At 45.5% G+C, this 22,827-nt stretch overlaps 1 protein-coding gene across 3 annotated transcripts in view; it reads right to left on the minus strand.

Moving 5' to 3' along the window:
• Positions 1-22,568, minus strand: part of NADK (NAD kinase) — an 84,292-nt gene extending 61,724 nt beyond the window's left edge. For 2 of the 3 annotated variants that reach the window (XM_066606833.1, XM_066606831.1), the window contains exon 1: positions 22,391-22,568. The gene's annotated coding sequence lies outside the window, so the exon portion shown is untranslated. Of the gene's footprint in view, positions 1-16,205; positions 16,224-22,390 lie in introns of those variants that run through there. The other variant, XM_066606832.1, reaches the window with a different exon arrangement.
• Between the last annotated feature and the right edge of the window lie 259 nt (positions 22,569-22,827).

The raw sequence follows: 22,827 nt of genomic DNA on the forward strand, positions 1-22,827 counted from the left end.
AAACCAATGGAGGCCTATGGAGTTCGTTGGTGTATAATCTGGGAGCTCTTCCCCATGTAAACATCAAATGTAGACCATGATCAGGAAATGGAGTGAGCCCAATTTAAAGGGTTAATATTTGAAGAGAAATCTCCAAGTGATGAATCATTACCCCCTGGCCATGAGGAAGTCTAATATTTGACTGCTTTGTTTGATACTAAAGGATATTCTGATTAAACAATAAGGACAAGGCAGCTGTGAGATAACAACACTAAGTTGGACTTTAACTCTTCATATTAGTCCTCTGTCTCATACGCAGGTTGGGGGGGGGGGGGTCTTTTGAGCCCTTGTTCATCTACGCACTTCTTTATGCTGTTTAACCTCACAGATACTTCAGTCATTGTTGACCATGGCATCTAAGTGTTTTTACAGAAAAAAAAAAAAAAAAAAAACACACTCCCCCTCCCCCCCTACACAAGGATTTAAATATTGAAAAAAAAAACTAACAAAAAAGCTACACATAATTGGTATCTGTAACAACCCTACTATAAAATATTACATTTATCGATTGAGGCAAATTCTGTAAAGGAGGGGGGGGGGGGGGGGAAAGAGGACGACAAAATGCCAAAACAGCCATTCTTTTATGTTCATCTTACTTTTCTAGAACAGAAATAAAAAGCAGTCTAAAATCCATATAAACCTCAAATTGGCTAAGTCATCCTGCAACCCCCCCCCCCCCCCCATGAATACAGTTATAAATATTATGTTACCATCTGGTAAACACAGTACCAATAAATCCCAAAAAACAATGACCAAATTGCTTCCCCCCCCCCCCCCCCCCCCATTGCCCGCAACACTCCCACCCCAGCAAAACTTTAACATGGGTTATACGCACCCAAACTCGGCCCTTATAAAGAACTAGAACTTTTCCTGCAAATGCCAAGGTCTGTTAGAGCCAACTTGCCGAAAATATTAAAAATATGTTATGACCACTGGAACACACAAGGAAATATAATTTACTGGACCTCAAGACTCAAATTGTTAGTAAGGGGTTAAAAATACACTTGAGGCCACCAAGTTCAACGCTAAATATACTTATACGAGACAAATTCAAAATCTGCAATAAAAAAAAAAGTGACCGTTATGCCAGTCTAAGGCCCAATGTCCACGGGCGGATTTGTGGAATCTGCGTAGGAGATCCGCAAAATCAAGCAGCCCATAAGGAAGCATGGGCATCTGCAAATGCACGCGGATTCGTTGTGCAGACCTTTAGGTTCAAAGAAAAAAAGTGCAGCATGCTCCATTGTAGTGCAGGAAAAAAAAAAAGACATTCTGTCGTGCACATTTCCAACGGCGAGCCGTGTGGACCATCCGCAATTAGGTCTGTGTGGGCTCCGCCGCCTGCCCACACAGGCCGTGGGCAGGGTCAGATTCCTGTGCGAGCTCCCGCAGGCAGGAGTCCGACCCGCTCGTGTACATGGGGCCTGAGGCTACCTACACACGGGCGAGCGCATTATCAGTTCGTGAAACTCGCCCAGATATTGCGCTCGCGAATGTGCCATTTACCCGTGCCTGCAAGGCGTTTTTAGGCATCTGCGAAATATGGATCCTGTCGTGTGAGTTCCACGCGCCATAGAGGATCGGAGGAGTTTTCCATTTATTTCAATTGGGCAATCTCACATCGTACTCGCATCCCACGGCAGACAAGAGCCATGTGATGCATTCAAGCGCCTGTTGAAATCAATTGGCTATGCGTTCTAAGGAATGGCAACAGATAGGACATGCGCAAATCTCACACGCATATATGAACCCCTTTCACAGCATCTCGCAACGCACAACCCTCATGCGAAAGCAGCCTTAACGTGACTGTTGGGCTATATTCATGTGGGTGAGAATCTCGCGTGGCCTTTTGCATTGCGAGACGCACCAAACTCGCACGAATATGAACTCCATTACTATGAATGGAATGGAACTAGTTTATTCCTCTATGGCAATGATGCCAAGATGAAAACGGCAGCATGTTCAATCCTTTGGCGTCCCTCGGACCGCCTCACCCATTGTTTTCAAGGGGACCTTAAAAGACATTGCACGGCACTTGTATACCGTGTGATGTGCATGCAAATGCAATATGAGGTTTCCCATCTAAATCAATGGGAAACACTTGCGATCCTCTTGCGCCTGTTAAATACGCGCCTGAAGATCGCATTTTCACAGAAGCGTGAAAAACGCACAATGGCAAGCGCTATATTGGGCCACGTTTCGCGGCCCAATATCCCACTCACCCGTGTGAATGTAGCCTCAGGGGGTTAATGTTACTCATCAACAGTAGGTGCAGCCTGATACTTAAAGGGACCCCGCCACCTGCGTAAAGCAGTATAAAGTAACTTCTGGTGCAGTTAGGGTGGTGACAGGGTGCCGGGGTGCAGTTTATACTCACCCGTTTCCTGACGCTGAAATCTATGCACTGGGCGAGAATCTGAAGAGTCGGATTTTCGTCCAGCGCACGGACGTCAGCAGTGGGAACCAGGAAATGGGCAGTATAAAAAAAAAGATACACCCCCCGGCTCCCCGTCACCGCCCTAACAGCACTATAACTTAGTTTATGGTGCTTTAGGTAGGTGACAGGTTCCCTATAATTCGCACATCCTGACGCGATATTGGCACGTTGTCACCTCTGTCACAGACTAATTATACACAAGGTTACTCACCGATCACTTCCCTCAATGGGAGGCCTGGAATAGATTTTTTGGCAAATCCCAAAGAAAACCATGGTATCCACAGACCTATAATGTGTACGGGCATACGCTGCATACAGAAGGAGTGTACTAGGCAGCCTCTATATATGTGAGCACCTATCAGAAAATATCCGATATACCATAGAGGAAGAGAACAGTAAATAAGGATGAATATCGAAGAAACCAGGAAATAATGGCCACATACATGAAAACCAGAAAACCCCGTGTCTATGCTTGGGAGAGAATGCTTAGGGGTAATGATGGGGAGTCCACAGGGAAAGCACCATGACGGCAGGTAGCAAACGAGTTATTTTTCTCCTTTTCCCCAACGGTGTATTCGTATGGGCGAGTGCAATACTGGCCCGAGAAACTCTGACCGATATCACACTTGCAAACCCGCGATTTTTATGCCCGTGCCACGCATTTCGCAGCATTTGCGATTTTTATGCGTGTGAAGATCAACTGATATTTTACTCACGGGAGCAAAAATGTAGAATTTTTTTTTCTGCTCCCATAGGAAAAAAAAATGGCATTTCCTCAGCAGAAGCCCCCAAACATCAGACACGCTGCAATATTTTGTTCACATCGTTATTTCACACCGCGCTACGAGAGAAAAATCGCACGTGTAAACACACTCATTGAAAACCATATGTCCTGCATCCTGCGACGCAGTGAAATAGTGCAGGCGAATCGCCGTGTAAATGCACTCTAACAAATGGGCGCTCCAGTCTTTGACAGCCTGCGTCAGGACTAAAGCTGACAACCAATATACGCTGTGATCTGATGCACATCCTTCGGGCCGGAATACGTTGGCCGGGGCATGGGCTCCTATGGGAGCTAATGACAGCGACCGGCAAGGGAAGGTGGGAGCAAGTTTGGCAGCGTGACTGCTAAACTCCCTCCCTGTTCTCTCCTCCCCTCCAGCTAATTGCAATAGGAGGGGGCGGAGCAAAGTGCAGCTAATCCCGCCTCCTCCCATTGCTGGCTGCAGACAAGTGGCAGGAGCCTAGCTCTGCCCCCTTCCCGCCTCCTCCCATTGCTGGCTGCAGACAAGTGGCAGGAGCCTAGCTCTACCCGCGTCCCACCCCCTTCCATTGCAAACAGCCAGACGGGAAGAGAGAGGAGGTGAGCCGGCGAGGGGGAGGGTAGGGGCAACGGCATGGCGGCCTCAGCGTATACGCGCTGGGGCCCATGCCATCTGAATGGGCGCACAAACGTTAGGCCCTATGTCCAGGTGCGGACTTTAATTATAAAATCTATACTCGTCTCCCACACGGGAGATCCGCAGCTCCAAAAGCCTATAGGGATGCATTAGCATCTGCAGGGCAAATAAATGCATGAGGATGTGATTTTTTTTCTCCCGGCGTGCGGGTCGCACCCGCGAGAAGAAATCGCAACATTTTACAGTGGATCTCCTGCACGGATGGCTCCCATGGCTTCCATTGAAGTCAATTGAATCAGTCCATACCCGCGGCACACCCGCAGCTGTCATTGTGCTGTGCATACACGGGAGAGCAGGAGATTTTTATTTATCCATGGCATATTATTATCTACACATCCAGAGCGCCCCCAGTATAATATACACAGATCACCCAAACCTCCCCTACTAGTTGTAATCAACACATCAAGAGTGCCCCCCTCCAGTATAAGCATCCGTTCAGGTTTACGTTATTCTGCTGCATTATACACTAGTAGAATGGATATATTTCATTGGATTTGTCAAAATTGATGAAACTCGGCAGTCCCTGATGGAATCCAGTAGTTATTGTTTTCCATCATTTTCTCAAAAACATAGCACAGCATGGCACGCTTTTCCTGGAATTTTAGGCAGAACCTATGATGGAGAAGATTCCAATTGTAATATGAAGAGAACCCAATATACACATGGCAAAATGTTGGTCGCGGCAAAGTCCTCCCTTTATGATACAAGGGGCATGGTGAGAGGAATTTACACCCGTCTGATAAGTGTTATCATGAGGCGGTCTTGTGTCAAGGGTCATTGGCTTACATGGGACAGGTCAATGCCCTGCAGAGCCACGATCCCCAGAATGTAAGAAGTTGACCACTAGAGTTATCCATACATTTACAGCCCATGTGCTATCTTGACCTCTGACCACGGAACAGGGAACTGATTACAAGTCTTATCTCTACAAAGGACAATTTTGTAAAAAAAATTAAAAACCAGATGTCAAAGTATAATAAAGCAACACATTACATAATGAGTTATTACATACTTACAGGATAATACTTATTTATCCACGAGACACTGGTCATCAGATATACATTATGAGAAAGAGGGCAGAGTACAAGTACTGTTCCTTTATGAAGAACCACTAAATTGTAAGTTGTAGATGAGGGGGATGAAAAGATTAAAACTATAATACTTTGATTACTTGTGGACCTATTTTTGCTAGGACCTTCTAGGGTCTTCTAGACTCAGAGGCACTGTGGGGCCACCCTTCTCAGGACGATCGCCCTGCTTTACATAAGGTGCTTTTAGAAGTAACGATAATCGTTTAAAAAAAATGTGAGCCAAAGTCAACGCTAATCGTTTGGTCTAACTGTAAGCCGGATGACCAAGGCATACATGCAGGCATAAAAATCATCATCACTTATCGTTCGGTTTAACCCCCGCTCGTTCAATCCTTCTCAGTCACTTATACAGTGAATGTGAAACACTGATATGATTCTTCATGCAATGCGCCAACAATATAACTGCCCGTTAACAGGCTGCGTGAGCGAATGAGCTATTAATGATGTCACGCGCACAAACGAGAACGGCTCAGCTCAAGGGACCCTTACTTAGGGTGATCTAGATCACAGGGCTATTTGAGACAGCTGCATCACCGGGCCTGTTTTACTTCCCCACAGTTTCGGACCCCCTCACAGACGGGAAAAATTCCCTGACATCATCTGTGAAACTAGACATGTGAAACATCTTCTCCGGCATCTGGTAGGGCCGTTTCAATATCTTATGTGCGGCTGATGGTGCTTTAACTGGAGTAATATTATCTTGCCGCATATCAGGACAATTTTATTTTAGTTTATATCACTGGTCCTACTGGCACCCTATATTTTATCTTTGTCAGGCTACATTAACACAGACGAGAAACGCGGCCCGATATCGCGCTTGCCAACATGCGTTTTTCACGGCGACGTGGGGTGTTTTTTGATTTTTTTTTCTATGAAATTGCAATCCTCAGGCACGTCAGAAGATCGCAAGCGTTTCCCATTGATTTCATTGGGAACTTCAAATCACACTCACATGCACATCCCACGGTACGCGAGTGCCATGCGAGGTCTTAAACCCGTTTAGAACCAGGCACTGTAAATATACAGCGCTTGGTCCCGGGCTTAAAGCCCAGCCATGTGTAAAATTATGGTGGAGATTAAAGTCTCCTGCTTCTGCAATCAATTAGAACAGAGTTGTCAGCTGTTTGTCACAGTTGATAACCCAGAGGAGGGAGAAGTGGGTTTTAACTCTTTCAGCCACCTCCTTTCTTTAGTACACATTGCTCAATGCGCGATATATACTAAAGTGAAATTGTTTCTTCTACTACATGAGCCCGGGGATCACATGACCACCGGTATTACCTGCTACAGCAGAGCTGCAGGGTCATAGTAGACCCTGGTAAGCTCTCCCGGTGACTAATGTCACTACAGGGGTTGTTTTTCCCTGTAACTGGGGCTCCTATGGATGCCTCAACTACAGTGGAAAAATGTCAAAACAAAAAAAAAAAAAAAAACATGTGAATGTCCCCCAGAGGTCTTATATGACATCATGGGGAACATAGATAGTAAAAAAAACATGATTGCATAAATGAGTAAAACAAAATTACAGAATAAAGCAGAAATATATACATAAGAAAGAAGAAAAAAAAACGAGGCCGACACCAACCAAAACCGTCGCTATATGTGCCCTGTAATCCAAAACCATACATACTATATATCAAACGTCCGAAACAAAATGAGGATCCCGTTCCCACACATTTTAGAGCAAATATACTAATTTTTTTAATTACTTAAATATTTAAACAAAAATCATTTTTTAGATTTTTTTTACTAATAAAACAAACAAAAATTCAAATGTCAGTGATAAAGACATTTAAAAAACAGCCCTATGTGTCATGAAGGGGGAGGGGAGGGGGGGGGGGGGGAAAGCAGCAAAAATAATTTTGGTAGCTAAAGGAAAAAAAGAATAGGGCAGTAAAACCACCACATGGGTAAAATCCCTAAAAATTGCCTGACCTCAAAGGTACAAAACAGCCTTCCCATTGAAACCGGAATGCCCAAAAATAGAACACGCTGCGGCTTTTATCCTCGCAGGTAAAAGAAAGGTCAGTAAAAGAAAAAAAAAGTTCATTCAAAAGAATGGAGTTCATATTTGTGCATCTCACAACACATAAAACGAGCACAAGATTGTCGTGTGAATAAGCCCTTATTATAAGAGTTCTCCCTTCTCGTTTGTCGTTCAGTTTCTGCACGTAGAAAACTGAACATCGTATAGTTCCGTGTAAATAGGCAGTCTATGAACGACTGTCTGCATACGGTGAATGGAGGCGGGCGGCGCCCTTTAAATGTGTATTACTGGGATGACCTATTGGGCATCTATTGCCCAACAGATCCTCGCTGTGTAAAAGCCTTTAAAATATAAGCGAAGTGTGCAGGACAGCGGGAAGAAGAGCAACTGGATGCCGCTGAGGTGGGTGACGGCGCAGGAATCAAGCACAGCACTATTTGGCCAAGTTGTAGCCAGTCAGCACTATGCTGGACTCCTACACTGTCACCCAGCTCATCGGTGTACAGCTACAGGACCGCAGCCCAAAAGTTGTGGATGAAGGAGGTACTTGGTGGCTACGATGACTCGGGGCTACAGTATACGGAGGCTTTGATGAGTGGCTCAAGAGCACAATATATGGGGGCTGTGACAACGGATCATGTGGGTAGGCAATGGTGGGCTGTTATGAGGGGGCTCAGTACATGTGGGCTGGAATGACTGGAGGAGTGTGCATAACACATGGGGGGGGGGGGGGACTGTGATAACTGTAGGGAGTACAGTCCAATCCTCCATGTGTATATAATTACATTTTGTACTCCTTCTACATAAGGGAATCCCATACGCAGCAGTTACTTGCCACATATTATCAGGGCTGTCTCATTCAATTCTGTAATCATCATTCCATAGCAAGAGGGGGGTTTCCCATTGCTCCACATCCACTCTGTCCTTCCTGGTTGGTGCTCACCAGGACATGTGACTGCTGCAGCCAATCACTGGCCTCAGTAGTGACCTTCTATAACCAGTGATTGGCTGCAGCAGTCACATGTCCTGTTCAGCAACAACCAGGAAGGAGAGAGGTTGTGGAGCGATTTTACGTCCTGGGAAACTCCTTTAAGATATTGCTGTGCGTGTGATTCCCTTACGGGAAGAAAGAAAAAGGGTCTCAGTATTTTTAGCTCATTAAGAGGGGGAAAAAAACGCTATTAAAATCAACTGAAAAGAGATTGTAAGGATAAAAATATAAATCAGGACTTTTATTTTTGGCCAAATCGCCCTAATGCCTCCTGATCACTGTGTTCCACTGAACTTCAGAAGACATAATAATGAAGAACACACGTCTTCAGCGGTCGTTCGCAGTCCTTTCCAATATAGCGACAGTAACAAAACCGAACGCATTACCCCAATGAATTATACAGTCTAGCATTTTGTCCTCCCCCGGCTGCCGGGACCAGATGTGATAGAGGAGAATGAATAGACTGCTTCCATGACTCAACCACCATGAGGAGATGCACTTTGTTGACCTCCAAGGTCATTGGGGGTGACATCCCAGAACAAAGATGGTCTCTGCTGTAACAGTGACCGTCGCCAGATTCCGATCCGGCATCTGCAGATATATAGGTCCTCAGTAGAGCTGCATGGCCAGGATCAATGAGAAGCTCCCATCATTCTGACCGATCAGGAGTAGAAATGAGGTTACTGATGCAGATTATTAATAGTCATTACCTTGCAGCCCATATTAAGAGACTCCATGCCGTGACCCTGTACCGTCCGTCCTACTCCTCACCATGACCAGGCGCACTCTGGAGTGACACTTTGGTCATACTCATGCATGCAGTTAAAGGTTAACCAGCCCTGACAGAGCTTAACCCCTTAATGACTCGGCCTACTTTAGCGTTGAGGACCAAACGATTTTTGGTATTTATTCATCTCCATTTTTCAAAAGTCATAGCTTCTTTATTTTTCCGTCGGCGCGGCCGTATAAGGGCTTGGTTTTTGCATGGCGAGCTGTAGTGTTTATCGGAGCCACTTTTGGGTACATTAACTATATTGTAAAACTTTTATTATTTTTTTTAATGATCGTAGGGAGAGAAAACGCATCAATTCTGACAGATTTTTTGTTTTGTTTTTTACAGCGTTAATCATGCAGCATAAATGACACACTGCATTTTTTTCTGCGGATCGGTACGGTTACGATACCAAAATTCTTGTATTTCTTTTATTTAGGTTTTTCCAGTTTTTCACAATAAAAACCCCTTTTTTTTGGAAATTATTTTTTTTTAAACTCACTGCATTCAAAGTCCAGTAACTTTTTTTTTTTCATGGACGGAGCTCTCTGAGGGCTTATTTTTTGCGAGACAAACTGTATTTTTTATTGGTACCGTTTTGGGGTACACACTTTATCACTTTTATTGCGCTTTTTGGGAGGCAAGATGCTAAAAATTAGCATTTTGCCTCAGTTTTTTAGCATTTTTTTACGCTTTTTGCCGTGCAGGATAATAAGCGCGTTCAGTGTATTGTACGCAACGTTACGGACGCGTCGATACCAAATATGTGGGATTTTTCATTTTTTTATGCCAATATGAGAAAAAGCGTTTAACTTTTTTTTTTTACATTTTTATTTTTTGTACTTTTTTTTTTTTTTTTTTTTTTTAAACACAGTCTGTGTCCCTCTGAGAGACTTTTACTGCAGCACTGCAGATCGCTGTGATAAGGCATGGCAGGACTTCTATCCTGCCATGCATTATCGCTTACTATAGCGATCACAGGCTATGGCAATACAGGGTGCCGGTACCTGGTGTCCTGTTGCCATAGCAACCAGCGGGGCTCTCGCGATGTTATCGCGAGAGCCAGCTGGAGAGGGAGCCCTTTCCCTGCTGCAATCTACTTAGATCGCGGTAGGGAAGGGGTTAACAGCAGGGGGGGGGGGGGGCGCATCTCCGATGCCCCCTGCTGTTGCAGCGGGACGCCAGCTACTAGTGACAGCCGGCTCCCGCTGCGGTATAGCGAGAGATCTGCTATGATCTCACGCTATCCCCACGACGTAAGGGTACGTCATTTTGCGGGAAGTACCCCGCTCCCATGTCGTACCCTTACATCAATGGGTGGGAAGGGGTTAAAGGGACACCTATATATATATATATATATATATATATATATATATATATACATACACACACACACGAAAGCCCTCACTCACTCGCCAAAAGTTCTCCAACTTCCCGATGTCGTAGAAACATGAAATTTGGCACATGCATAGATTATCTCCAAAATAGGAAAAGTAATTGGGTCCCAACTCGATTATTCAATTCTAGCGCAAAAGAATTGGCGTCAAAATTTTACATACGTAATCTAAATCTGTCACTTTCCAATGTCATAGAAACTTAAAATTTGGCACGAGCATTGATTATGTCATAAATGGGAAAAGCTAATGGGTCCCAACACGATTATTCAATTTTATGCGCAAAAGAATTAGCGTCCAAATTTTACGTACGGAATCTAATTCTCTCACTTCCCGGTGTTATAGAAACTCGAAATTTGGCAGGAGCATTGATTATGTCATAAATAGGAAAAGTTAATGGGTCCCAACTCGATTATTCAATTCTATGCGCAAAAGAATTAGCGTCCAAATTTTACGTTCGGAATCTAATTATCTCACTTTCCGGTGTCATAGAAACGGGAAATTTGGCACGAGCATTGAATATTTCATAAATAGGAAATGCTAATGGGTCCCAACTCCATTATTCAATTCTATGCGCAAAAGAATTAGCGTCCAAATTTTACGTACGGAATCTAATTTTCTCACTTCCCAATGTCATGGAAACAGGAAATTTGGCACGAGCATTGATTATGTCATAAACAGGAAAAGTTCATAGGTCCCAACTCGATTATTCAATTCTATGCGCAAAAGAATTAGCATCTAAATTTTACGTACGGAATCTAATTTTCTCACTTCCCGATGTCATAGAAACAGGAAATTTGGCACAAGCATTGATTATGTCATAAATAGGAAAAGTTAATGTGTCCCAACTCGATTATTCAATTCTATGCGCAAAAGAATTAGCGTCCAAATTTTACGTACATAATCTAAATCTCTCACTTCCCAATGTAATAGAAACATGAAATTTGGCACGGGCATTGATTATGTCATAAATAGGAAAAGTTAATGTGTCCCAACTCGATTATTCAATTCTATGCGCAAAAGAATTAGCGTCCAAAATTTTATGTACGGAATCTAATTTTCTCACTTTCCGGTGTCATAGAAACGTGAAATTTGGCACGAGCATTGATTATGTCATAAACAGGAAAAGTTCATAGGTCCCAACTCGATTATTCAATTCTAGCGCAAAAGAATTAGCGTCCAAATTTTACGTGCGGAATGTAATTTTTTCACTTTCCGGTGTCATAGAAACGGGAAATTTGGCACGAGCATTGATTATGTCATAAATAGGAAAAGTTAATGGGTCTCAACTTGATTATTCAATTCTATGCGCAAAAGAATTAGTGTCCAAATTTTATGTACGTAATCTAATTCTCTCACTTCCTGATGTCATTTTATATAAAGTAAACGTCACATGGTTACCTCCACGTGGCATTTCCTGGGTAACGCAGAGAATTATGCAAAATGGTGAACATATGTTTTTCGGGTATCTCTAAAGTAAGCACGACTTCATACCAGTACCAAATTAACTCGGGCGAAGACGGGTATATCAGCTAGTTATAGAATATACACAAACAACTAGGGTAGATTTAATATATTAATGCCAGTTTTATGGCGCAAATACGTGGGAAAACTTGAGGTTGCTTTTATCACCTTGCTTTACTATACAAGTACGCTGAGGACCCTGCAGACTACCAAACGGAATGAAGCGAGGTCTGGCACCTGCTATGACAGAAACACATGCATCAGCACATAAAATTGTACAACTGTCTATACTAACCACAAAAAAAATACAAGGTTTTAGCCCACATTTTGATCAAAACGCTCGCATCAGATACTAAATGTGTATAACTGCTGAGGCGTGTGTTTCTGTTACTGTATTTGGTGCAGTCTTGGCTTATGTGCATCTCCACATTTAATGTATTTGTTATAGAAGTGCGGACTTCAGTTTTTTTGTTGCATTTGTATAGATGCGAGAGTGGCTGCCTTCACTTTAGTCCTGCACTCCATTCACCCATCTGTCCCAGGTGTTATATGGATAGTTATTCTACTTTCCCTGAATGCACTTGGAGGCTCTTGGCCCAAAGAGAGTAGACCTTTCGATTTAGGCTCCCTACACACGGGGAGCATGATATTGGGCCATGAAACTCGCCCGTGCTTGTGAACGTGTAATGTCAGAAAAAGCTTCCCATTACTTCTGTGAGGTTGCAATCATCAGGCACGGCTTTAAGGATGGATTGACAAGTTGGACGATTGGCAAGTGTTTCCAATTGATTTCAATGGGAAACCTTGCATCGCACTCACGTGCAAAATCACACGCGATGTGTCTTCCTGTCCCATTTAGAACAATGGGCGATGCGTTCTGAGGAACACACAGGTATATGGAACTCCATTCAAAAACGGAGATGTGATAGACGGGCCCACATATTTTGATCAAAATGTCCACTAAGAACCTTGCATTTTTATGTGGTTAGTATAGCCAGTTGTGCAATCTATTTAGACATTATTATGTAGGAGTGCTGAACTTTTTGCTACTGTATTTGTTGCAGCCACGGCTTGTATTTATTCCCCCTCATATTTATTTATGAAAGTGCTAACTTTGTCTTTTTTGGTGCCTCCTGGTATACCGCAACTCCTGGTATACCGCAACTCCTGGTAGTTGCAATTTTACACTCGGGGCCAAGCAGGGCTGCAGACATGGAACAGGACTGTTAAAGGAGATGTCCCGCGCCGAAACGGGTTTTTTTTTTTTTAAACCCCCCCCCCGTTCGGCGCGAGACAACCCCGATGCAGGGGTTAAAAAAACCACCCGCACAGCGCTTACCTGAATCCCGGCGCTCCGGTGACTTCTCTACTCACCGCTGAAGATGGCCTCTTCCTCCGTGGACCGCAGCTCTTCTGTGCGGTCCACTGCCGATTCCAGCCTCCTGATTGGCTGGAATCGGCACGTGACGGGGCGGAGCTACACGGAGCTACACGGAGCCCCATAGAGAACAGCAGAAGACCCGGACTGCGCAAGCGCGGCTAATTTGGCCATCGGAGGCCAAAAATTAGTCGGCACCATGGAGACGAGGACGCTAGCAACGGAGCAGGTAAGTAAAAAACTTTTTATAACTTCTGTATGGCTCATAATTAATGCACAATGTATATTACAAAGTGCATTATTATGGCCATACAGAAGTGTATAACCCCACTTGCTGCCTCGGGACATCTCCTTTAAGTTCACATGGTGCCTAGCAAATTTGCAATTTAGCTAGTTATTGACAGCGCAAGGCCATATAAAATGTAAATAGGACAAGTAAGTCCTTGTGCGGCTAAATATTGTATACGGTCATTTATCTATTGTTTTATAAAAGGCAAACAGCACGAGTACAAAGGTTGTGACCCAGCTGAGGGCATAACTGGCTGATGTGATACTTTGCACTTTGGATTCTGTGGTAGCAGCCAGGTTTCTAGGAGGAGACCATAAGTAAATACGCTTAAAGGGGTTGGCCAGTATTAAATAATTAATGGCCTACCTTCAGAATAGGCCATTGATAGTAGATAGGTGAAATTACAAGCGCAGTTCTCATTGAAATTAATGAGATATGCATCTGCAATTGATTTCAATGAGAGCTGCGCTTGCAAGTACAACCGCTGGCCACTACATAGGAGTCGGAGCACTGCTTCCACTGATTCCGGCAGCCGCTTCCTGGATAACCCCTTAAGGACCAAGCGTGGTAAATATACGGCGCTTGGTCCTGGGCTTTAATCCTGGCAGATAGCATAAATACGGCGCAGGCTTAAAGCCTCTGCTCCTGCAATCTAGCAAGAGCAGGTGAGGTTGTCAGCTGTTAGTCACAGCTGAGAACCCGAAGGAGAAGGGAGAAGTGGGTTTTTAACAGCTTCTGCCTCCTTTCCCGGGTACATAGAGCGCTCAATGAGTGCTATGTACTAAAAAGTGAAAGTGTAAGCATTGCTACCACTATGACCCGGCGATCACGTGACCGTCAGGGTCCCCTGGCACAGTAGAGCTGCAGGGATGCTAGCAGACCCTGACCCAGCTCTGTCAGTGACTATTGTCACTAAAAAAGGGATGTTTTTCCCTATAACTGGGGCTCCTATGGATGCCCCAGCTACAGTGGAAAAGTGTGTAATAATGAAGAAAAAAAAAGGCAACGTCAATGACCTCTAGAGGCCTTATATGACGTCATGGGGGTCAGAGATGGTAAAAAAAAAATTTTTAAAAAAGCTACAAATATGAGTAAAATAAATAAATTACGGAACAAAATAAAATATAGACATAAAAAAGAAAATGACCTAAAACTGACACCAACCAAAACAGTCGCTGTATGAGCCCTGTAATCTAAAACTGTAAATATTAAAGCATCCGAAACAAATGAGGAACCCGTTCCTTTCCTTTATTTTAGCGCAAATTTACTAATTTACATAAAATAAAATCTTTTTTTTTAGCCTTTTACCTACAAAAACAGTTAGTTAAATACATATTTTAAAAAAATCCCTATAGGTCACATAAAAAAAAAACTGTAGCTTAAAGGGGTTGTCCCGCGATAGCAAGGGGGGTATACACTTCTGTATGGCCATATTAATGCACTTTGTAATATACATCGTGCATTAAATATTGGCCATACAGAAGTTATACACTTACCCCCTCCGGTGCTGGCGTCCCCGTCTCCATGCGCAGAAGCCCTGTGCGGCGCGAGCCGGACAGAAAGAGCAAACGCGTCTAATCCAGGGAGAAGGCAGCTTTAGTCGGCGTCATGGAGATGGGGACGCCAGCACCGGAGGAGGTAAGTGTATAACTTCTGTATGGCCAATATTTAATGCACGATGTATATTACAAAGTGCATTAATATGGCCATACAGAAGTGTATACCCCCACTTGCTGCCACGAGACAACCCCTTTAAAAGAAAAAAAAAAAAAAAAAGAAATAGGGTAGTAAAACCACCAAATGGGTAAAATCCCTAAGAAGCGTCTGGTCCTTCAGGTACAAAACAGCCTGGTCCTTAAGGGGTTAAAGCGATTTTCTTGAGACCAACATACTGACCTATCCTCACGATCGGTCATCAATATCATATTGATGGGGGTCTGCCACTTCAGACCCTCGCTGATCAGCCCCTTGAAGTGGCCATGGCACCCGAGTGAGCGTCACGGCCACTTCAGCGCTTACCAGGCACAACCTGGTAGAACATCTCAATCCCATCCATCCGAGTGGGAGTAGGCGGCTTTCAGGCCGTGTAACCGATGATTGTGACATCCCATTCCTGAGATGATGACAGCCGATTGATGGGAGTCCGGAGTGGCAGACCCCCACTGATGTTATATTGAGTCACCAATACCTCAGTCCTGGAAAATCCTTTTACGACCTCATTCACATTTGTATATTTATGCAGTATTTTCCATCAGCATTTATAAGCAAAAAGCAGAAGAAACCTAAAACATAGAAAAAAAATATAGCCTTTCTTCCACGTTTTGGACAAATCCCTGGTTTAGGCTTACGAATGCTGATACAAAACGGGTAAACTTGTTGGGAAGGGGCATAACCAACCCAGCCCCACAGATTTATCTAGAATTTCAATGGAAGCAAAGCCTTCATTCACACTTCCGACCCCAATGTGGGCGTCCAGCTCGGCGACAGCAAGCCAGAGGTTCAGAACATCGGCGGACCCCTAATGATCAACTATTAATGACCTACCCTGAGGATAGATCATCAATAGTAAATGCCCAGCCAAACCCCCCCCCCCCCCATAGTAATTCATTATGTACATCCAATGGGTGTGAAACGTTCAAAAATATTCCTAGAAAGGTAAAAACACCAGTAAAAAAATTCACCTAAGTAGATACATGGAAATACAAGAGGTTTCTAAAGTAGGAACTATAACAAAGAGACACAGCTATAGATCGAGGTTTATACTAGAGGTAATGCTGGCATAAACGCCCATCAGGTGGCACCATACAACCTATAAAGTACAATAACAATAAAGGCGCAGAAAGCATAAAAGTCATTACCATACCATGCATGTAAAAGAGTCCCCACAGACACAGATCACTCACCAGCACTTCCTTGTTCCGCAGCTGCTGGGAATGCTGGCCGGCCGGTTATCCCAGCTTGGACTAAAGCTCATCAAGGGGGTTGGTCACTTAATACGTAATAATAAAAAAAAATTGTATCTTTTCCACTTACTAATATAGGGGGAATTTATTACGATCAGAGTTTCAAACACGGGCCTTAATAGTATTGATTCCCCCAGGCACACGATGTACATTAGGTGCATCTCAGGTCATCCGAGCACCTAAAAATGTACACCAGCTACAAAAAGATTTCCGGTATAATTTATGCCAGTGTCTTGAGTAAATTATGCATAAAAAATGGTGATGTCCCAGGAGTCGGATCCTTACTAATCATAAAGTTACCCCCGTGCATAGGGGAGGACTTTATAACTTGGCACACCCCCTTTAAGTGCTGGAGCTCCATATAAAGGGATTCCCTGCACAGCAACTCTCTTGACCACTCCACTGCTCATGAAGGTAGGGATTCAACGATCCAGTTCCCTGCTGGATAGTGTATTTACAGTAAGAATTTTCATAGATATCAATAAAAAAATACCCCAAAAAGTTAGGCGTCAGCTGACTATTACTAAGCCCACAAGCTACCTGGTTCCTAGGATGTGGCCTTGCAGTTCTGTAATACAAGTCTAGGTTCTCCAAAGGTAACACGTCGAGAGATAACATATAAGCAGGGCCATCATGGATTTCATATCAAAGACCCTAAAACGTGCAACCCCCACCACGACTCTGGTTGGAGAGGATAATAAGGCTTTACAGGAGAATGCAGCTGGCGGTAATACTCAACTGACTGCAACGACACAAAGAGCCGTCACCGCGCACCGATGTTCAAAGGGGCATTTCATAATAAAATGATTGATGTTGCATCTATAAAAAGAACAAGGTGACCGCGGCAAAAGTCTAAAAACATAAAAGGCGCAGCAATGAAGCAAGTGTATGTATATTCATATCGGGCCACTTCTTTACACTTCAGAGCGGCGTGCGTTTCCACCATCCGATGGGTTTACAGGACGTAGGAGTGGGTAAAAGCTACGGACTTCTGGCTACTCAGAGGACCATAATAGAACGTTCATACATAGCAGGCTTACAGATCTTCTATTCGTGAGCATGGGATGTGTGTAATTAACGGAATTCAGAGGATAGGAGATCGTTTTGCAAACCGTGATTGAATTAAAGAGAAAGCAAACTTAATGAAGAAAGCCCTGCAAGCCGACAATCTGATGGCAGTCGGTGAGGTTTGGGATCTTGGATCACCAATGAAGACCCGACATCTGCAGATCTGTAAAGGCCTCTCCATGTTCCGCCTTGGTAGAGCGAGTCCTGGGGCCGGCCAGAGCTACCCGTGGAGTGACAGCCAACCCTACTTATCCAACAGGCTATGGTCATCCTACTAGCCTCGCTTTCCTCGTCAGGGCTCCAGACTAAAAAAAAATTACCTAGGAGCCATTGGCTCATGAACTGAAATGTTTAGGAGCCAAATGATAAATTTGGTGACTAAAAATAAAAGACGGCGAGTGCTATACTGTCAATTACATCAACACATCCAGAGTGCCGGCCACCCTCACCGGAAAAATAACGACAGCTGGTGATGCCCCCTTGCAGTATAGACACATTCAAGACCCCCATTTTTAAAAGTAGCCATGCCAACTTGGAGCCTGGCAAACCCTCAATGGCATCTAAGCATTGCCATACTCCTACAGAAATAGCATCCAGGCGCCCCATTTGAACAGTGACAAGGGCCATTGGAAGTTCAGCTCAGAATACTTACATGGTCACAGGAAGCACTGAGGATCAGTCCATGTGGAGATCCTTCCCTCTAGGCCAGTCAGGACAGCTGGTCATCAGGGGGCGAGTCTTCTAGCAGAGGTCCCCAGGCTGCGACATACTAGGAGGGGAGACTCATTACTACAACCAGCAGCTGTACGACAGCACTGGTCTCAAATGGCGACATGATTTAAAAGGCTGGTTGCCATTTACAAAACCGTGGCCACCAAAATGGTCACGAATGCACCCATGTGGAGCCCTGCTTATTTCTTCTACTAGGAGAATAACCTAGCGAACTGAAATCCTGTTCTTCTGAGGATTTAGGATTGTTGTAAGGGAAGTAAAAGAATTTCCTAAGAATGTTGAAACTGACTCACAACCTTTGGCAGAAAATGCTGGATCTGGGTTAAGAACAGGGTGGGCCATGGAAAAGTATCTCAGCAACACACTCTTATGAAAGCAGTCTAGAAGAAAATCTGTCTTTGTTGCTCATAGCAACCAATCACAGCACAGCTTTCATGTAACCAAAGCGGTGCTATGATTGGTTACAAGGGCAACAAAGACAGATGTTTTTTTTAGACAATTTTCATACAAGTGCAGTGCGGTGCCCACCTTAAATTTTCCATGGCCGCCCTGTACAGTCCCGTCATCCAAAATCTTCATGTAGGGAGGTCTAAAACACAAGACGTGGAACTTCCTGACTACAGATGAGCGAGTATACTCGCTAAAGGACAATTACTCGATCGAACATTGCCCTTAGCAAGTACCTGCCCGCTCGGAAGAAAAGGTTTGGCTGCCGGTGGCGTGCGGGGGGCAACGGAGGGGAGAGCGGGGAGGAACGGAGGGGAGATCTCTCTCTCCCCCCCCCCCCCCCCCCGCTCCCCCCTGCTCACTGCCGCAACTCCCCTCTCACCCACGCCGGCAGCCGAACCTTTTCTTTCGAGCGGGGAGATACTCGCTAAGGACAACGCTCAATCAAGTAATTTCCTTAGCGAGTATGCTCGCTCATCTCTATTCCTGACCCTACGGGCAGATGTGTTGGCGGGTTATATTATTCACTGTGCTTCTGATTAAGGAGGTAGAACAGTGGACCAGAAATCTTGAAATATCCTAGAAGGGCTTTAAAAATATATATATATATCCATGAATCCACTATTATTTTATGAAAAGGAGCACTTAAAAGGTGTATTCCAGGCTTTTACAATTGATGACCTACTCTCTGGATAGGCGACGGGCCTTCTCGCAATCCATGGCCACAGATGAAGACCCTTGATTTGTGGTCGCACTGCTAGTCCCTCGGACAACAGGGAACCTCCGGCAGTACCAAGGGTCAGACAAGGACATGTTTATTGGCTACTTTTAAGCAAAGCGAGGCCATCAGTATGACTGTGGCTCTACCGTCCCCGATCTTTATTTAGAGCCCTTGGGATTACTGCAGAAATGTCACGATCTTCCTACTCAACACCTTGTATTGTTACAGCATTACAATATAGAGCAGTTTTATATTTTGCCTATCAAGACCCGCCATGGCCCTCCTGCTGACTGCTTAGGCGGGCGGTCAGCTTTAACTCCAAGCAGTTGGCTCTGATTGACGAACTTGTGGCTGTCCGCGCTTCAAAACTTTCCCCTCTCTGCATAAAAAGATTAAATAAAAGTTAAACCCACATATTCCGTATCATTGTACCCATAACGACCTGTACAATAAATTGAGCACACTACTGATCCTGCATGGCCAAAAAAATTTAAAAAAAATAAAGGCTTATTTTGTTCATCTTGCCTCTCCCAAAAATGTGATAAAAGTCAACAAAAAAGCTGTGTGTACCCCAAAATGGTACCAATAATAACTACATCCATCCGGGCAGGTCACGGGCACCAATGCACATGGGATCTTCCAGCAAAACAGTATGACATGTCACATGGCTGAAAATGTCCGATAGTGGTTGGAGGAGCATGGCCAAGACTTCCAAGTACTTCCCTGGCCCCATAATTCCCCAGACGTGAACCCAACTGAGCATCCATGGAACCACCTCGATCATTGTGTTCACTCTATGGATCCTTCCCCACGCACCCTCCAGCAGTACAGTCAGCATGGCTCCATATACCGGAGACCACCTACCAGCACCTTACTGACTCCCGGACCGTCTAGCTGCTGTCCGTGCGGCACACAGTCGTGACCCTGCATATTAGCTGGTGGTCCTAATAATGTGACTGGACTCTTAAGCCCCATTTACATGCAAAGATGATCGCTCAAGATTCGTTCAAAAGATAGGATGATTAACAGTTTGAGCGATCATTTTGCATGAGCTGCTAATGGGCACTAATGCACTTATTAGCTTCATTTGCGTGTAAATGAGCCTCCCTTTGTTGTATGCAGATAACAGCAGGAGGTCTGTTATCTGCATTCAGCTCCTTTGTTCTCCCGCAGGACTGCAGCTGAATACAATGTTATGCGCCTATGTTCAATTTTCATACTATTCCCACACAATCAAATACCAATTAGGTACAAACAAAACCGCGTGCGAATACTCAGTGACTCGCTCTCACAAGACGATTACAGAAGTGCCGCTGGGCCAGTAGAAAAGACAAAAAAAACAACATGCTGCAAGCGAGCTGCAGTCATACCTGACTAATGCCGGATTCACACGAGCGTAAGCGTATTTGCATAATAGACATCGCATATTTGCAGGTTTTCGTGCTCATGAATTGTGCAAAACGATACGCGCTACAAAGCTCTCTGCCATCGAAATGGCCAATTAGCTTAAGGATTTCAGAATGTTCTCTTGCCTGCGCAAATGCGCAGAAAAGCGGAGACTGCTGCGTTTTTGGGGGGGTTGCATGACTGTATTGCGCACGCAGAATGCACATGTGAACGATCCCATCAAAATCAATTTGTTCTATTTTTCGTTTATTTCAAGCGCAAATTTTGTGCGTGCAAATACACTGATGTGAATCGGCTTACGGGCTCGTTCCCCTCAGAGGTTTCCATTTTTCTGCTCCGTTGAGGACGATGGCGCCCCTCGGCCGAGCAGAACGGTCATGTGATGGAGATGAACGGCGCTGAAGGAACCCATTGATTATTATGGGGTCCATTCGGTTTCTAGCTCGTCATCCGCCATGTTGCTGGATTTGACAAGACAAAATAGCGCTGCTCAACGATGGAGACTCCAAATGGGCCCTCCGGTGCGAGCCGCTAGGGCGGCGGTACGTGCGGCGACTATTGGGCACGTAAACGCCTGACCGTCATTCCAAGACTTACTGCTCCGGTGCTTTCAACACAGTGATAGTTGTTCAGTAAATGGCGCGCACCGGAGTTCTCTCGGCCGCCCGCCTGCCACCATTAACGGAAAACGAAGATTGACGACTACCATCGAGGGTGGCTTTACACGGACCGATGGGGGACGGAGCGGTAAGTCACTTCGGCCCACGGGGACTAGCGAGCGGGTTCTCACGCAGCTGTTCAGCTAGGAGTGACGGCCTGTACACAGCGAACGGACATGGATGGCCAGATCATATCCGGCGCGCTCCACCGCCATTCACTGCACGACTATTGCTGTGAAAGCTCAGGAGGGACTATCGCTGGGACGGCTGGCGGGCGCTTATGTGCTGCCAGCCGCCTGAGCAAGGGTACTTTACGTAGGCCATTAGTTGCCCGAGCGATCCAAAGTGCGACTACGGGCGGCCCGTGTAAACACGGAACCCAACAGGACGCGTTGGAATCGCTCATTTGCTGGAAACGCTCGGTCTTAGGCGTACGGAGTTGGAGTAATCGCCTGAAAAGCGAGCGGCTGCCGGCCCGCGTAAACAGCAGCCATTACCTGTGAATGGAGGCGGGCGTAGGAGATCTTCGGCGCGCTCCCCCGCCATTCACGGAGCGACTGTGTGAAGCCGCGGCAGCAGTAAGGTGCGCTTAGACGGGACGATTATTGTTCAAACGAGCGCTAATAATCATTCGGTCTAAACGCGATCAGCCGACGCCGGCGGCGATGTCAGCCGCACGTCCCAATGACAATCGTCCAGTCTCTAAGCACACGAGCGTACATGTATATTGCGTGCGAGTCAGCGGATCGCTGCGTAGGTAAGTGGTTCTGCACCGCGTATGATAGCGTATCTCACGCATGCCGCCATACGCAATCTGGCCCGCTTTTAAGTCTTGGGACGACCGTCCGGCACCCAGAAGTCGCCCCGGGTAACGGGAGAAGTCGCTCGGCGCGAGGAAGCGGGACGACTATGGCATTAAGCGCAGTCTGGTGGCGGACAGTTCCCCGTGTGACGCCATTCTTAAGTCATTGTGGCGGGTGCACATGGCAGCCCCCATAAGAAGCTCCAGTAGGTTTGCACTGCGGTCTCCTAGTTGGGGTTGGGGCTGTCACTGTGTGACTACTGACTCCTCTGGCAGACGGGTCACTTACAGGCTGCGCCCCCTGGCGGTCCGTCTACATCCTGCTCTCCCCGGGGGTCTCCTCTCAGCCCTCCGCATTACGTGCCTCCCATGCCGGCTTGTTGCCTGCAGACCAGAAGCCCCTCCAAAACGGGTCCCGAGCGGGAGCTGCAGGAGCGGAAGGGTTAAACTAGCTCACGTGACCCGACCGGAAGGGGAGGGGCTTGTGCGGTCAGCGTCTCAGTCGGCCGGAAGTACCAGTGCTGTGCGCGGCCGCAGCAGGAGGGGGCGCCCTAGCTGCTGCTGGGGCCTCTCTTCATACTGCTAAGGGGGCTTCTACACCAACACGGTGAATAGAACCCATTAGTGTGGTTTGCATTGCATTCACGCAGCGCACAAAAATAGCAAATATTAAACTAATTATCTGAATTGCCCATTTCAATGCATAGCGGGTTTTTTGCATGCGTA

The sequence above is a fragment of the Eleutherodactylus coqui genome, chromosome 6 (assembly GCF_035609145.1).
Source record: "Eleutherodactylus coqui strain aEleCoq1 chromosome 6, aEleCoq1.hap1, whole genome shotgun sequence".
Lineage (NCBI taxonomy): Eukaryota > Metazoa > Chordata > Amphibia > Anura > Eleutherodactylidae > Eleutherodactylus > Eleutherodactylus coqui.